The sequence below is a fragment of the Dipteris shenzhenensis genome, chromosome 8 (genome assembly GCF_047967505.1).
Source record: "Dipteris shenzhenensis isolate YYH24624 ecotype China chromosome 8, Dip_SZ_1.0, whole genome shotgun sequence".
Classification (NCBI taxonomy): domain Eukaryota; kingdom Viridiplantae; phylum Streptophyta; class Polypodiopsida; order Gleicheniales; family Dipteridaceae; genus Dipteris; species Dipteris shenzhenensis.
The window spans coordinates 46,858,683-46,873,705 of NC_141603.1; the positions used below are offsets into that span (position 1 = coordinate 46,858,683).

A 15,023-nucleotide genomic window follows, 5' to 3' on the forward strand; every position below is an offset into this window, starting at 1 on the left:
TATGCACGAGTACGAGGATTGCGTGATGATGTGTCTTCATTAAAAAACGCATTCCAAGTGGAGGGCTACCTTCCAGAGAAAGGACATTTCATAGTGTCCGTTTGCAAAAGTGATGGAGAGGAGGTAGTAGTGACAGATGATATGATGGAGAGGTGGTCTCCCACTTGGAGAGATGTTGATGAAGAGTTTGAGAATGACTTGCTATCAAGTCATGAATTTAAATTTATGTCAAGAAGGATGTTTTTTGTTTGGGAGGGAAATCATAGGACTACTGCTTGGATGAGTGTTATAAAGGATATCTTTCCTACAAACAAAAAATGACACATAAGAGTGGTTTGCACAATAATTGATCCTAGAAAAATAAGTGAGATTGCTCTATTGGCTGGCCTACAACGCATGAATTCGTAAGTACTTTGATACCTTTTTTCCTTTCATTATTTTGTCTTGTATAATTCTTTATCTTCATTATTTTTATTTTGTACAAACGAACTAATCTTTTGATGTATCTTGTAGTATGAATGAGCATGCCATCGTCAAACCTAGCCTCCGAGACACACTTATAAATGCACACAACATTTGTGAGTGTGATCCTATGATATTTATGAAATCATTGTCTCCTAATGAAGTGAAATCCATAGAGAACTAGAGGGCTCATGAGAGTAAAGGAAAAAGGCCCTGGTTTCCATTGACAAGAGGCTATCTTGCAAAATTGGTCTTTCAGGTTTAATGCTACACTTCTCTTGGTGCTTATTCTCTTTCATTCCTTTTCTTTCTATAAAAGGAAATCTTTTGTGTAGGTTGAGTACAATACAGAGCTTAAAAAATCAATTGATAAGATATCCACAAAGATGCCTATAGACCAAAGAACAGAAGTTGAAGGAAAGCAACGCGTCCTGATTCAAAAGAGAATTGTTGATAGGATGGGAAAGGTGAGAGTTTAATTCTTCTTGTTGTTACATTTTTTAATCATTTTATGCATCTAACATGCAATGCTTGGATAGGTTTTGAATTGCATAGATCCAGGCTTGGGTGAGGCCTGGTTGGAAAAGTTATTTGCCTTGCGATTTGATGGTCTGGACTCTTGTGTAACTTTGGAGAAGCTGCAACTCATAGCAAAGTCTGATTTGAGATTGGAGAAAAAAATCATTTTTCTTTCCTTGTTGGAGGCTACCAAACCAATGGGGGTATGTATTTCATGCCTGTGGGGGATGTGGAGTATAGAGGGTGAGTTGTTCCTTTCATAAATAAACTTATTTTGCAGTGTTTGTATGTATTATAAAAGTGCCATAAGTCTTAATTGTGTGAATACTTTGTTTTTCACTTGTGTAGATGGATTAATAGAGAGATATTTCTTGAGAAAGTAGAGACCCAGGCTTTGAAAGTTCTTGATGACTTGAGGATTGTAACAATGATGGGCATTCCTTTAGAGACACCAAAAGATTACACAATGCAACAGTACATGGAGGACATAAAATTAGAAGGAAGAAAGCATTTGTTCTTAGCTCTACGATCAAAGGATTCAAAGATTGAGAGTAAGGGAGGAAAGAAAGCAGATGGTCTCTCTGAGTTGGACATGGCCGCTCACAGGGTTGTCTACAAGTTGGTCCCTTTTAGTTTTAATGATGGTGCTTTTCTATTTGTTTTGTGAAGCTTATAACAACATTGAACTTGACAATCATTTTTATTTGTCTCAATTTTGTTGTGAACCTTTCTTTATATAAGAAGTCCAAATAATTAGTGATTGTTGATTTGTAGGTATCTTGCTCATTTGGCAAGAGAGAGAAAGATCTTAGAGATTCCAAATTTGTGCAAGAGTTGGGTGGAAATTGGTCATGCTGCTTGTATGTATCCTCCTGGCATGCACAATCACTCTCAATGGGAACTTGCAAATTGTCCTTGGTGGATAGACTTCCCCCCCAAGGGACAAGTCTTGGTGCGTGAGAGAGACTTTCACAAGAAATATGCCTCATCTAAGGACATTGAAGAAAGTAAGGATAAAATGGCCGGAAGCTCTAGAAAAACAAAAACACAAGCACAAAAACAAGAACAAGCTCAAAAGAAAGGTAAGAAATATACATACATGTTGAGTTTCTAATGTTGTTTGTGATGAGGGTTTGGAATAGTATACTAATGTTATTCTTTCCTATCCATTTAGATGAGGAGCCATCTAGTCCACCAAGGCAAGATAAGGACCAAATGGAGCATGCAAGTAAGGTTCTAGTTTATTTTTGTTCTTGCTATCAGTGTTTCAAAATTTCCTTTGGTTGTGTTTGATATAAATTTTCCATGTAGGTTCACAATCTATCACAAAGTTAGTACAACATTATGTATTTCATAAGGCACAGTCACCGGATAGTCTATCGACTCGACGTATCACTCCATTATATGCTTGTATGGTGGGTGATTACATAACCATGGGCATGGACTTTTCACAGTCCAAGAAAAATGAAAAGTATACTATTTTGCATGAGTTTTTCATGAATGTAGTTAGCCCTGATCGAGACTACATGCGGTTGGGTAAGAAGATTAAGTGGGCTGCGGATTTTATATTGGTTGACTTTCCCACTGGGACGTAGATGAGAGAGAACCCATCCCAGTTTGGAACCTCTTATTAGAGGACCATGTGCATTATGGGCTTACCGTTGCAGCAGCTTCATTATCAGATAGTGGTTGGCTGGCAGTTACATGTCCTATGGCAGGTAAGGTTTAATATCTAGCACTATTGTTGTTATATGTCCTCTATTCTCATTTTTCTTGTATGAGATAGTGTCATTTGATTGTAGGACACTGTATTTCGTGGATGGAGCGCTTTGCATTTGTTCAAGGCTTGGAAGTTGTCAGACGTCGTGTAGTCATTCATGATAAGCTTCCACATGGATACTGTAAATACCATGGTATAACTCTTAAGGTATGCTACAATTCCATGCATGGTGTGTTGTAATGCTACATTAATGAACTTTTTAATGTGTTTCTTTATGTGGGATTGATAGATGCCATGTTACATGTAGTATGCATGCTAGGTTTTGATGGTAAAATCATATATTTCATTTGTGTTCCATATGTGTGGTCACATGTAGTCTTTCATGCTATGATACTTGTTGGCTAAGGTCATTCTTTGGTATGTGGTTCTCTATGCATGATTCACAGATGCAGTCATCTATGTTGGCTCTAGTACGTAGAGCTAAGAAGACTCCATCAATTTATTTGGAAGAGAGTGTTCCACTATTTCAAAACCTTTCCATTAATCCGCTATCTGATTTATGGACTCACTATGTGCCTCTCAGTGAGAGGACAATAGTGCCTATGTCTTCTCAGATGGCTCGAGGTGGACTTGAGCGATGTTGCTACTTTGTTGGGTGCCTTTTGTCTCTCTTATGTGTTCCAGGAGGATTGGTTTTAGAGATGGGTTGTGGCACAGCTCCTCTCATGCGTGCTTGTCAGGCTACTGGTAGACCTTGTTTTTCTTTTGATTCAGATAGCAGTATTATGGCTACCATTGTTGAGCCACTTGTAGCAGACCATTTCGGGAAACGGGTGAGGTCAGAGCATGATGGCGATGGGGATGAAGATAGAGTGGACCCCATCACAAATCCATATGATGATTAGTATGGTACTGAACTTAGATCTTTCTTTGATGACATTTGGATATTTTTGGATTGTTGTTATTGTGTCTTTAACGTTTTGACTTACTATGGTTTCAAATGTATGTTTGATTGTAGTTTGTTACCATGCTATGCAGAAGAAATGGCAAGATTCATGTCAACTGAAAGAAGATATGATGAGAGGCATTCAGATAGGCCACGAGCTCGCATTTACTTTGTTGATGATGAGTGTCAAGAGGAGTAGAATATGATTTAAAAGACCATTTTGATGAGAGCTTGGTGATACTTGTGAGAAGAAGTCCCATTTTGAATATGGTAATATTGCTCTTTGGGGAAAGCTAACAGTAATGTGGTAATATTTCTCTATGTATTATGCAATCCTATGCTTTCAAATGATACTTGGGTTCTCCCACATATGGGTGAAGTGGTATTAATGTTATTAAGTATAATTTCAAGCAATGTGGATGTTTTGATTGTAGGAAAATAAAACCCATTTTGAATGTGTATGTGATGCAACCCCACGTTTTGATGTAACACTTCACTTTCTTTTGATTACTAATGACACATATTGGAAGTTACATTATTGAGATAATTCTAATCAATTTTGTATCTTTTCTTGTACTATTAGTCCAAAACATCACTTTTTGACCTCGGGTTTGTACACAGGTCATTTGACACCCAAATCATGTCAACTTCAAGAAACATGTATTTCATAGACACAATGTATTTCACATGCACAATTTAAATGGGATAGGAAGGACAAATACAATTACCATTTGAGAAAGCAAAATGTACAAGATGTTGTGCTTGGATAGTTAAATACAATGAAAACATAAAAAAAGGTGTGAGATATGTTTGCAAATTTATATGAGGCAAATGAATACCTAGGATCTTGATGAAGAGAAAGCAAATCAATAAAAGCTTTTGACATGCATATATAGAGAGAGTCATAGGCATGAATATACAACTTGCAGCCATATGAGGGACTATGAAATATCAATAAATTGTGCAAGTCATTGTCAATAGACTCACTAAAGTATATGAGAATTGAGTTGTTGGAAAAGTCTTAGTTGCTTTAGTCTCTCCTGTGCTACCAAGTCCAAGTTACATTATCAAGATAATTATAATATATTATCAACTTGCTTTACTCTCCCAAATATGGAAAGTAGGTTAAGTTTCATTTTGGAGATTCTTCCCAAATAGTGGATTTCACAGAGCTATGTTGGCTACCTCTATAAGGGATTGTGGAAAAGATCGCTCGCTTTTTTGGGCCCGCTCGCTTTTTCTCGCTCGCTCTATTGACTACCTCGCTATTATTCATGGGCGGTGTACCAACCGCATCTGCAGCTAACAAGTCGATGACATAAATGCACAATGGTCACCCTGGCATATCACGAGTGGAGCTCAATATCTCAATATATAGCTGACTCAACTCCACAAAACACCCATGCCAAATTCATGAAAATGAAGCAAATCAGTCACAATGCTAGCTTCTGGAAGAAAATAGCTGATGCAGCTGATGTAATGCGGTCGGTATGGTTTGCATCCAAAAACTAGATGTGAAAGGTTCAAGTTTGGGTAGTGCTTACATGGCTTGGTGGACTGCTAAGCAAGACCTATTGAAGGAAACTAGAAGAGACACAAGTGGTGGATGTGGCTACATTGTCAGTCATCGTGTCACTTTGCATAAGATGTTTCAAAAGCGATATGATCTTCACTATGCTGGTCATATTTTAGATATCCAATGGTGGGAATATCGTTTGAAAACATTGGAACACGTAATGCAGCCTTTGCATAATCTCTTGGGATAATTTTTTAAAGATACATGTGAATATGCTGCTACTGTCAGGGACTTATCCACTTTTCAAAATAGAGAAGGGTTGTTTGCATATACAGGATGCGTTAATTTTACGAGCAAAAACCTATGAGCAGGTTTATCTGAGCGTGTTTTTCAAGAGATTTTTTAAAGAAAGTATTTCTTTAGGAAACATGGTTTTAACACTTTTATTTTCACTAGAAGTAGATCCCTTTATCATAAAAATATCTGAGACTACTAGTCACTCATTCATTTTTACACAACATAATTTTCTTATTTATAGATATCCCTTTGTACCCTTATTATTACCTTAAAAATGTGTTGAAAAATAATTCCTTTAAGAAACATCCCTCAAAGTCACTCTCAATGTAATAATACTATACATATTTAATTACTTATGAACATATTTATATCATATGGCAATATCTTTCTAGTGTTTTTATAGCATAAATAACAAGATATTTATGGACATGTTTCTAAAGAAGTTTAAACTACTATAAATAAGTATTAACTTGGTCTTATATATCACTCTCATAAAATACATGTAATATTTAATACTATATATGCAAGATTTTCCAAAATATAACCCCATAAATGTGCTCAAATGGCGTGTTGCAATCAATTTGACTGGCTGAATGACTATATTTGGACATTGGATGTGAAAGTTATGTCACTTTTAAAAGTGCTGTCCAAGGTAGTTTCACCAGCGAAACTACCTTTGAAGACCTACTTCAAAGGGGTTTCACTAGCGAAACTACCTGGATGGCTTGCTTTAATGAGTTTTCTTTGAAGAAACCCTTTCATGAAGATAGGTTGAGAGAGATTTTTCAATGTCACCCCCTATTAAGTAAAAGTTATAAGAAGGATCATAAGGGAATTTTCATAGAGAAGCCTACTCTACATATGGGTTTCTTTAAAGGCCATCCCATTATGTTCTCACCATTCCTAAAGATTCACATAAAGATTTTTGTATAAAATATGCATTGATATAATACTTTGCATATTTCTAAGTGAAACTATGTTTTCTTCTGATCCATTTTTGCCATATTTTTGCATAATTGGAAGCTTTCTTTTTCCTTCGCTCGCATGCTCGAAAGATTTTGCTCGGAAAATTATCATCCCCGCATATACAAGAATACGAGGCCTTGCAAAGGAGATACTTACATGAGATGGTGGGAAGAGTGTGATGCATCGACACCTCATTTGCAATCTTGGCTTTGAAAGTGCTATTCTAGCCTTGCAGCAATTCATCCAATGAACAAAATTGGAATAATTACAAGTTTGTACATGTTGAGATATCCAGCTCCACTCGTGATATGCCAGGGTGACTATTGTGCATTTATGTCACCGACTTGTTAGCTGCAGATGCGGTTGGTACACTGCCCACGAATAATAGCTGGATGACAGCTATCCTTATCTACTCTAGTTTGTGGCTCAGTTAGTATGCCACCTTAGTTAGTTGAGTTTGGTTTGAGACCCACATATAGGGTTCTTCTATTTCTTTGTACTTTTCTTTTGGCTTTCATAACTAAGAAGAGGAAAATTGTTTTCAGCCTCCACCTGTGTGTGTATTCTCCCATTGTGTATGTGAGAAAGCCGCAAGTGAGACTCCTTCCCTCTCTCCCACTATCTTCACATGGTATCAGAGCCTTGTTCGTGGAAAGGAGCTCAAGAAAGCAAACCAAGTTCTTGGTGTCCTGGTAAGAGGACCAGTGTTGCTTTCCTATTTTGAGTTTGGGAGCAAATCTCTGTAGGTAGCACAGCCAGAAGTGCAAGAGTGCACTGTCTCAGATTGAGACGCCCTTCACGGTGTGACGAGAGGGCAATATATGCTGCGGGACAAGGGCAAAGCCCTTGGTGACTTTATTTTTCTTATTCGAGGCCATTTCGGGGCCCGTTTTGAAGGCGGGAGTTCTTCACAGGCACTCAAAAAAAGGCCCTATTTTTGTTGTGCGACCACTACTCGCGGCTGGTCGGTGAAAAGTTGTCGCAAAAATTGCATCGTATGCCTGTGTGAAGAGATATTGGGAGTTGCAAAATCATGCTTGTTGCCTGTTGATGCAAAATCGTTACTAGGAAGTGACTGTGTGGTCAAATACCACTTTCATCAGTTTTGCAGATCTGCCCGTGTGAGGCAAAAGCTGTGTTTTTCACGGTGACAGAATATTTTGCAGTGTTCTATAATGGCATCTCATTCTCTTTCACAGATTGTCACAGAAAAGCTTGACAAGAACAACTTCCAGGCATGGAAGTTTAGGATGACAAATTTCCTTATGGGAAAAGGCTATTGGGAGTTCATTATAGGAAATGAAGAAGAACCAGTTCTTCCTAATGTTCCTAATCAATAGGAAATGCAGGCATTTAAAGGATGGCATGAGAGAGCCAGAAAAGTTATATACTGGCTGTCTATCAGTATTTCGGATTCTATGATTGGGCATATTCAAGATGCAAGTACGCCAAACGAGGCATGGGATACTTTGGCAAAAATGTACACCACAAATATGTAAGCCAGGAAAATGCAGCTCAAACAGGAGTTGCACAATGTGCAGAGAGAATACAAACGCATTGGTCATGTTAATATACAGCGACTTAAAACAATGCAAGCCCAAAATATTGTTGCAGGATTGCCTAAATTCACGGTTGCAGAAATGCACAAGGTTTGTGAAGCCTGTCAATTTGGGAAACAGGCAAGGAAACCTTTTCCTAGGCTAGGCATGTTCAAGAGAGTAAAAAGCCATTGGAATTAATCCACTCTGATGTGCGGACTACTAAAGCTGCATCTATTGGTGGCTGTCACTATTTTGTCACTTTTATTGATGACTTCAGCACAAAACTTTGGGTGTATTTTATGAAAAAGAAAAGTGAAGTGTTTGGGCACTTCAAAGCTTTCAAAGCTATGGTTGAAAAAGAAACAGGCCTGCAAATAAAATGCCTAAGGTCAGATGGAGGGTAAGAGTACCTCTCAAATGAGTTTGCAAGGTTCTTGCAAGAGCAGGGTATAAAGCAGCAATATTCATGCAGTCATACCCCACAGCAAAATGGAATTGCAGAAAGGAAAAACAGGCATATTGGAGAGGTATCTCGGGCTATGCTAAATGAAAAAGATCTACCAGATTATTATTGGGCTGAAGCAGTTGCTACAGCAGTTTATATAATGAACAGGACTCCCACTGCAGCAATACATGGCATGACGCCAGAGGAGATGTATACTGGTAGGAAACCAGATATTTCTCATTTGAAAATTTTTGGTTGCATTGCCTATGTCCATGTGCCAGATGATTTGAGGTCCAAGTTGGATCCAAAAGCTGAGAAGTGCGTCTTTATTGGTTATTCTCTGCAGCAGAAAGGGTATAGATGCTATATCCCTTCTACACGTAAGTTCACAGTGAGCAGAGATGTTGTTTTTGATGAGATGAGTAGCTGGTATAAACCAGTGAATGTGATGATTGATGTAGATGCACAAAATGGTAATGCTGCACAAAATTCACAGCAGCAATCACAAAACATCAGTGGTCCTGGAGTGTCCTCTAGTAGTGGTTCACATACTTCGCCATGGACAGGTAGATTGAGATCAGGAGAATCTCCTCAAAGCAATGCAGAGAAGCAATGCAGAGAGTGGTATGCAGGTATCACGAAAAGGAAAAGAGAAGGTAGATCAGCCCATGTTTGATGTGAATGCAGGTCACTCTTATGTGGATGGTGAATCCAGTGGCTCAGAGCAGAGCATTGATGATGAGTTGGGTATTCCTTATGTTGTTACACCTGGAGTAAGGAACACCAGGGATGTTTTGAGAGCACCTGGAAGTGAGCCTATTTTACGCAGGTCTACCAGGGCTAGGTATCCTGTGGATAGGCTGAAATATGATGGATTTATAGCCATTCACTATGCCTATATGGTCAAAGTGATACAGGAATGAGAACCCACTTCTTTTGAGCAAGCCATGGGAAATGAAAAATGGGAGAAAGCCATGGATGAAGAAATGGATGCCTTGGATGCTAATGCTACATGGGAATCGGTGCCTTTGCCTAATGGCAAGAATGCAATTGGCTGTAAGTGGGTTTATAAGATCAAGCACAATGCAGATGGTTTTGTGAATAGATACAAGGCAAGATTAGTTGTCAAGGGGTATGCACAGACATATGGCATTGATTATGAAGAAACTTTCAGCCCGGTTGCAAGAATGGCAACCGTAAGAGCAGTCATTGCTATGGCTACATCAAAGGGATGGTCTTTACATCAGATGGATGTAAAGAATGCCTTCTTGCATGGTGATTTGCAAGAAGAGGTCTTTATGGAGCAGCCACCAGGTTATGTTCATGCTATTCATCCTGAGTTTGTTTGCAGGTTGAAGAAAGCATTGTATGGCTTGAAGCAAGCACCTAGAGCATGGTCTGACAAGATAGGATAGTATCTTGTCACTATTGGCTTTCAGATTTCCAAGGCAGATTTCTCACTCTATGTGAGAAAAACAGAGAAAGGGATTATGCTGCTTGTCATTTATGTTGATGATTTGATCATCACAGGTGATAGTGATGAAGATATCCTTCATGTGAAAATGCTATTGAAGTAGAAGTTTGAGATGAAGGATTTGGGAGAGCTGCATTATTTCTTGGGCATTGAGGTGATTATATCACCAAGTGGGATACAGCTCTTGCAGAGGCAGTATGGATTGGACATGCTATCCAAATATGGGATGACAGGCTGTAAGCCTATTTCAGTTCCTTTGGAGCAGAATGTGAAGCTGAGCGCAGATGCAGGTGAGCTTCTGGAAGACCCTACTATGTACAGACGCATAGTAGGAAGTTTGATTTACATGACTATTACCAGGCCAGATTTGAGCTATGCTGTTGGGTTGGTAAGTCAGTTTATGCAGGCTCCAAGGAAACCGCATTTGGATGCGGCTAGATGCATACTCAGGTATGTGAAGTCCATATTGCAGTATGGACTATTTTATGAGGCTGGGGTTCAGATACAGTTGCATGGATACACTGATGCTGATTGGGCTGGTAGTATTTCTGATAGACGATCTACCAGTGGATATGTGTTCTCTTTTGGGAGTGCTGCAGTCACTTGGAGCAACAAGAAACAGCCTACAGTTGCCTTGTCGAGCATAGAGGCTGAGTACAGGGGTGCAGCAATGGCTGCATGTGAGGTAGCTTGGTTGCATAAGCTACTCTATGATATGCATCAGATGGGCCCGTTGTCATTTATTGTGACAACATGAGCAGCATACACTTGGCAAAGAACCCAGTCTTTCATGCTAGAACAAAGCACATTGAGGTGCATTATCACTATGTGCAGGAGAAGGTTTTACTAGGTCTTATTGATCTAGTTTATGTCAGCACAGAGGATCAGGTAGCTGACATATTCACGAAAGCATTGGGCGCAGAGAAGCCACGCAAGTTCAGAGACCTGCTTGGTGTGCAGGAATTGGGATTGAGCTCGAGGGGGAGTGTTGAGATATCGAGCTCCACTCGCGATATGCCAGGGTGACCGTTGTGTATTTATGTCACCGACTTGTTAGCTGGAGATGCAGTTGGTACACCGCCCACGAATAATAGATGGATGACAGCTATCCTTATCTACTCTAGTTTGTGGCTCAGTTAGTATGCCACCTTAGTTAGTTGAGTTTGGTTTGAGACCCACATATAGGGTTCTTCTATTTTCTTTGTACAAGAGTTCTTTTGGCTTTCACAACTAAGAAGAGGAAAACTGTTTTCAGCCTCCATCTTTGTGTGTATTCCCCCATTGTGATTGTGAGAAAGCCTCAAGTGAGACTCCTTCCCTCTCTCCCACTATCTTCACACCAAACACATGCTCAAGATGAGTCCATGCAGCATGAGTAGTCTCACATCTATCAATGTGATGAATATAGGAATCACTCAGACCAAGAGCAATTATAGCAAGAGTCTTTTCATTTTTTGGAAGCCATGAAGCTTCTCCTTCTCTAGTTGTAAGTTTAGATTCTTTGCCATTTGCTACCTTCCATATTCCCTTTTTCATGAGAATAAACTTTAGTTTTGTTTGCCAAGTGTGGAACCCCTCTCCTTCAAACTTATCTATTTTCAATTTGGAAGCCATTTGGGAAGGTCTTACCAAGCAAATGGTAGTGTCTAATTCCTTTACAATAGGTCAATCTTTCTGAACAAAAAGATCACCTTCACCATATAGATGCAAATTGCAAGATAAGAATTCTGAGAAACCTAATTGTTTGGCATAATCATAACCAGTTGGCTTCTCCCACAACCTTTTAACTCGAGTCTTCTTCACCTTGTACTTTGTCTTTGTAGCTAGTCTTCTTGATTTTTGAAGAGCTTTGAGAACTTGAGGTTGGCATGTTGTCAAGAGATTAGCACCAACTGAACTAACATTCTCTAAACTGAAATGACACACTTTGAACTGATTTTTGGAAGAATAATTTCTTAATTGAGTGTTTTACTCCTCAAGCATTTAGTGTAGCATAAAAAGCTCCAAAAATAACACTAGAAATGCTTGCAGATTACATGTAAAATTTGGAGGCTTGTTACCTCACTCCAAGCATCACCAAGATGGGGGCTTTTGCTGCACAATCATAGATCCATATGCAAGGAAGATTCGGAACAAACCATAGCCAAAATGGTGCACTATAATTCCAGGGGCAATAGCATCTCCTTTGCTTGAGGAAATTGTCTTCACAAAACAAGTCGACTAGTTTTTTGTCTAGTTCTCCTTCATTGCTAGACCAAGTCGGCCCAAAATTCTTCAAAGGGTAGTTCTAGGTGTAGAGTAAGCTTGGCTCAGAGGAATTGCAAGATTGTTGACTGAGGTGAGTAGCATTGCAGAAGTGGCATGGAATACATAGAGAGGTAGTGCGTCTTCATGGTGACGTATTTCAAAGATCCCACTGGTCAAGAGGGCCATCCAGAAGTGTGGAAGGTTTGGCTAGAAGGGCTCCTCAAGATATTGTGCAAATGGAGAGAACAGAGCTATCAAAGCTCAAGGTAGAAGAAGGAGAGATAGGAGGTATTTGAGAAGGAGGAATCTAGTTGGAATCTTCTAGGAATCTCATTCTTGGCACTCAGATTCTAACCAAGCTCTGATACCACGTGTAAATCCATATGAAGACAATGAGACACAAATGTAGTTGTTTATTCATAAAGTGGTTACATATATAGGCAACTGCCTCCATGTAGGTAGATCCTAGATCCACAATCATCTCCCTGATTATCTCAATCAATCACCTCCTATGATCACTCACTCATCACACCAACCTGACACACACCTAACTGGAACCTTCTAGCACACCTACACTCACACACTTCTTGCATAGGACTCCAATCCCATAGGCACACACACACATATCAATTTGCCCCTTCATGCACTAGTGTGTGTGAAATACCGACATTCACATACAGAGCATGACGATGCGAATTATCATAGTGCAAATAGATGCTTACTTGAGAAAGAGCGGGACATGGGCAAAGGCAACTTGCCATCCCACTCCGATTTCTACATGTAGATTACCACGTCTCTTATCTTTGATTGTTGGGCTTGGCAATATGATGAGGAACATGGTGTTACCACTAAGCAACCCTGCTTATCCAAAAATTCTCCTTGTGAATATTGTGGTGGAAATCATCCATTCTTTCAGTGTTACAAGAGGCATTATGACTGCAAATGTAATCAAGCATATGGCTCTCAACAACAAGATGCCCATACACATCAAGAGGCAAATCATATATGTTCTGATGTCTCTCAAGAGACGATACTTCATGTTTGAGATGGTTTCACTTTTATTGTTGATTCTAGTGCTACTGGTTATATGACATATCAATCTCAATGGTTACATAATTATCATACTCTCCTCATAAGAAACTGGTTTATCTTGTTGTTGACACTACTTGTCAAGTCATGGGTGGTGATTTATATCTTGGCACTCTTTCTTCAACAAGAGTCTTGCAAGGCATTCTCCATGTTCCAGATCTTTAGAGAAATCTTCTTTATGTTGCATGACTTGTTGATCTTGGTCTCTTTATTGGCTTTGACCACACATAGTGTCGGATTGAGAAAGATGGACATACCATAGTAGTTTCTCCTCGGCATGGTAATCTCTTTCAACTTTCCTTAAATGATGATATTGCCAAATTGATGTGGTTACAGACCCTGGTGATCTAGACTACAAGATATGGCATCATCAATTTGTTCATTCGGATTTTTCCAAGCTATTTGGCTATCAATCTAATCTTGTGGATCGTATGAATCTCCTAGCTCGTCCTCACATCGGCCTCTATGAATATTGTGCTCTTGGCAAGTATCATCGAAAACCCTTTCATGTATCTTCTTCAACTCATTCATATGCTTTATTGGATCTCATTCACACTGATATATGTGGACCTTTTTCTCCATCTGAGTCTTTCTACAAGTATTTCATCACTTTCTTTAATGATTTTTCAAGATATACAATTGCATTTCTCTTGTGAAGTAAGCCAGAGGCCTTATCAGTATTCAAGCAAATTTATAAAACTACTACGGAACTTCATACTAGTTTTCGTATCAAGACCCTTCGTAGCAACAATGGTGGAGAATATATTTCTAATCTTTTGATGATTATTGCATTGAGTGTGGTATTCATCATCAATATACTATTCCATATTTCTCCTCAACAAAATGGTCGTGTAGAGTGTAAGAATTGAACTTCTCTTGATGCTATGCGATGTATGCTCCTTTATTCTAGATTATCTCGGAGCTTTTGGGCAAAAGCAATTCTAATAGCCATCTTTGTGCAAAATCATCTTCCTGCAACTGCACCTTCTAGTAAGATACCAATCACAACTTGGATAGGGCAGACTCCTTTTGTATCACATTTTTGAACTTTTGGCTGGATTGCTTATATTCATGTACCAAAAGAGATAGGGAGAAAGCTAGATCTTCCTAGCTTGAAGGTCATATTCATTGGATATTCTCCTAATTTTAAAGGTTATAGATTCGATGATCCCTCTTCTAAGAAGGTGATAATCAGTCTCCTGATGCCATATTCAAAATGGGAGGGGCATGGTCTACCGAGGATGTAGAGGACACTGAATCCTTGCTTACTATATTTCCTTTGTCATTACTACTCCTTCATCTGATGGCATCATTGCTACTCCATTTGCAGAGTAATGTGTTAAAAATCTTGATTTGCATCATGCACATACACAGGCCTCTGATGATAGTGTTGATATTTATGTTGATCTCCCTATTGATTTTGAACATGGTTCTCCTTATAATTGTGTTGATGACTTTGAAATCATTGATCAAGCAATGGTTGCTCATGAAGAACCTACTACTTATACAGAAGCTATCTCTTCTACGTAAAAGAGTTAATGGCAAGAGGCCATGAAAGCCAAATATGATTCTTTAATCTCTAAAGGTACACGGGTTCTTTCTGAACTACCTCCTAGTTGTACTCCTATAAAATGTTAGTGGTTTTATAAAACCAAAACCAAAGCCGATGGTTCTTTTGAAAAGTTTAAAGCTCGTTTGGTTGGAAAAGGATACTCTCAAATTGCAAGAGTTGATTATCATGATACATTTTCACCCGGTTTGTAGTACAAGCATTTGGGTACTCTTGGCTTTTTCCTATTTA

The 15,023-nt window shown here is 39.0% G+C and overlaps 1 long non-coding RNA gene across 1 annotated transcript; it reads left to right on the plus strand.

The window, feature by feature from the left end:
• The first annotated feature begins 3,235 nt into the window (after positions 1-3,235).
• On the plus strand, positions 3,236-3,848 carry LOC147899595 (uncharacterized). Its single transcript, XR_015541392.1, has 3 exons — positions 3,236-3,325; positions 3,476-3,605; positions 3,720-3,848. It is a non-coding gene; the product is annotated as an uncharacterized LOC147899595 (long non-coding RNA).
• Positions 3,849-15,023: the final 11,175 nt, after the last annotated feature.